Source organism: Neltuma alba, unplaced genomic scaffold, assembly GCF_004799145.2.
Source record: "Neltuma alba isolate B1F8T4 unplaced genomic scaffold, ASM479914v2 tig00000297_pilon, whole genome shotgun sequence".
NCBI classification, from domain to species: Eukaryota; Viridiplantae; Streptophyta; class Magnoliopsida; order Fabales; family Fabaceae; genus Neltuma; species Neltuma alba.
The window spans coordinates 44,235-47,561 of NW_021631994.1; the positions used below are offsets into that span (position 1 = coordinate 44,235).

The window sequence follows — 3,327 nt, forward strand, 5'->3', positions numbered from 1 at the left end:
TCAGCAACTATTTTGTCTCTATTAATTTTTCTTATATTAAATAGCCTACTTTTACAATACGGAATAAGGTATCATATTTGTCCAATATATAATTATTGACCATGACATTATCCATGTAATTATTGAATATAATCAAATATTTGAGTTCCAATCCATTAACCTTTTTGTCTCCATTAATTCAATCTTCTGAAAGGAACATCCATTTATATACATACATAGCATATTTTTAAAAGTGTTGATAACGGATCTAGATATATTGCATATTTCAAAAGCTTGTGGATACTTTATTTTTAAATTAAGTTGAAATCATGACTTGAAATAGAAATGTAATGTTCAACTAATTATATTTGTAGCGATTCAACTTTTTATCTTTTATTAAAAAAACCACCAATTCAATGCACCGTAAAAAGTTTTATATAAAATTATAAGTTTTTTTTTTCAAAGAGTAGTTTCCATATAAATGATTAAAAATAGTATTTTAAACAAATTAATGCGCATTTTTATAAGTTATTTAATCTTTTAACCACTATAAATTTGTTATCTAGTTTCTACATTAAAGTCTGAGTGGATCAGATTTCTTTTTTTTTTTTTTAACTATCAAAAGCACCATACTAATTAATGGAACGAGGTTTGCCACAACAAATTAAATAGTTTGATATCCATATCGTCCCATTTCCTTCCTGATTTTGGCCTCCACTCACGAGGAACCAGGCGGGGAAAAAAAAACAGTGAAAAAATTAAAATGAAAGCACTCTTGAAACTTTTGTTGATAAATCAGTATGCCTTCGAGCAAGATATAATCTCAGAAACCACTAAAGTGGCTGAATAAAATATATTCAGAAATGGCATATTGTGGAGAAATGGAAGGAGAATCACAGCTCCAACAAAATATAAGAATTAATGTCCATTTCATTTTTTCAAAGGGCACAACAGTTCAGGTTTAGTATGAGGCCAGCACAGCAAATTATCTCAAATGCACAGTCTCTTTATAAGATGAAGTTGATTCTTGGTGCCTAAATAGCTTGGTTCTTTTCTTTTGTGATTTTTGTTCTTCTTTTCCTTAGGCAAAGAGGTTATTTTTCATTCTCGCAATCCATTTCATTCCACATTCTATTATATTGCGTTTCATTGTATGTGCCAATCAAGCATATATGCCTAGTGATGAAAATCCTCTCCCCAATATAACTAAATTCTCAATTAGTAAATACCGATACACCTAACATGAATCTTTACATGATGTACTAAAATAGGCAAGCTGCATATCTACTCTAAAAGCCTTGGGCATTTTGCATCAGTTAAATTCGTTAAAACTTGTGTCATATTGCCATATAGCTTATCTAGAATTGAAATCAAGCAACACGTTCATGGAAGCAGGGTTTAGGGGTCATTCTCCAATGCGGCAGGCTAAATTTAGGAGCCGTGGCTACACCTAGGTCTCTTTAATTCATCAAGCATTCTCTCAAGCTTGCTAATTCTATTTTCAAGATCCATTATTCTTTTATCATCCATAATCCTAGTGGATTCTCCATCAGCCCGAGATGGATGTACCTTGTGATGAGCCATACTTAATTCTTGGATCCCATTTCCATGTCCCGTAGCATCTTCTAGATCTCGAACAGAAGTTTCACATTCAACTGTTGGAAAGGACTTCATCCCCAAGTCTCTTTTTCTCATGGTTCCATTATCAGCACTTGAAACAAAACAGCTGATGCCATTGTCTCTTTTTGCATCTCTCGTTGCTCTCTTTGGTCCCCCAACCACATTCACATTCTCAATCTTTTCCAACATTGCAACCTTCATGGCCATTAAGTCATCAGTTTTATGAGTTGCAACTGGAGATGAAAGAACACCATTTTGATCAGTTTCATCATTTCTAAAAGTTCTATGACCATTATTCCTATGTAGTGCGCTGAAACATTTGGCAGAAAACCCAAGGGAACATCAGTATCAGCATCCTTCTTCTTTCGTGACATTGGACTCCTCTTTCCCTGCACCAGCTTACTAAATGGATCTTGATAACCTAACACTGATTTCTCCCACCACTCAACATAACGAATGGTAACATCTGCCTCAAAAAGCCGTGATGCTATGTATATTTTCCTATCCATCATTGGCCTAATGTAATTAAACCAACCAATTTCAGGAGTATCGTTGCTTCGAGTCACAAAGCCAGGAATGTCTTGATCCATCCCAAATTGCAGAGCTACTCTGTGTGGGAGGTATTGTTCTATACAGTCATCAAGTCCAACCAGCTCAGAAACTCTCATGCATATAATAAAAGACTCTATTCTTCTTCCAATGTATGATCAAGCAGTACCCAAAATGAATTTTCTGCATAAAATTTTTTCCTATTACTTCCAAATCTAGCATATGGCCTCCATATAAATTCTTCCTTCGCAGAGTCTAGAACTAACCTCACGTTGTCAGCTTCCAAAGCCTTAACTCCGTGCCACCTGCCTAAGATTGTGCCGCAAGTGTTCATAACCTTGGGCTTTGGTTGCAAAACATGAATTCTCTCCCATACCCAAATTTGAACCAAGTAAAATGGTGATTGAAGAACGAGTTCATGGTGCTTTTTATGACCACCTACTGGACTTTTTGTCAAGTCAAAAATGGCTTGTTTCAACAGACTCAAATCTTTGTATATGCTAGCCAGAACCGCAGGCGCTAAAGCTACAGCATTCCCTCTAGCAAGATGAATGGCAATTGGGAACACAATACTCCTTATATGTAAGGATCTCCCTGGAAATACAAACACGGAAAGCCATGTAGCAAGAAATGCCTCATGCTCAATTTCCCTCTCACTGTTCATGAAAGCATTCATCCATCTAGATGGACAAGCCTTATTACGACTGCCTTTAATAATTTCCTTACGGGCTAAAATCAATTTTTCCTCTACCTCTTTCAATTCCTTAGCCTCAAGAGGTCTAAAAACAGGGTCCCCCAAAACAGGAAAACCTCCCAAAAACATCATATCCTCCAAAGTGATTGTTGCTTCACCCCAAGGAAACACGAATGTATTTGTCTTAGAACACCATCTCTCTGCAATCCCAAATGTCAAATCTTCATTTTTCAACACTTTATACTTGCTGCCCATGATTGCTTCTTTAATACCCACTCTTCTCCACACTGATTCGAAGGTAGACTGCAAGGAATCCACCCAGTGAATCCATTTCCTTGGTGGGTGCTGCCATCCACTGAACCTTACGGTGAGAGGCCAATTTTTTGGTTCAAAGGTAGGTGGCAAAGACATGGAAGATGAAAGAATATCAGAACCTGGTCCTCCATTTGAAGATACAGAGGGTTTAAGAAAGTGAGCGGTTCTTA

General features: G+C 36.4%; 1 pseudogene; it reads right to left on the reverse strand.

The window, feature by feature from the left end:
* Positions 1-1,805: 1,805 nt before the first annotated feature.
* LOC114715854 (serine/threonine-protein phosphatase 7 long form homolog) lies at positions 1,806-3,253 on the reverse strand (annotated as a pseudogene).
* Between the last annotated feature and the right edge of the window lie 74 nt (positions 3,254-3,327).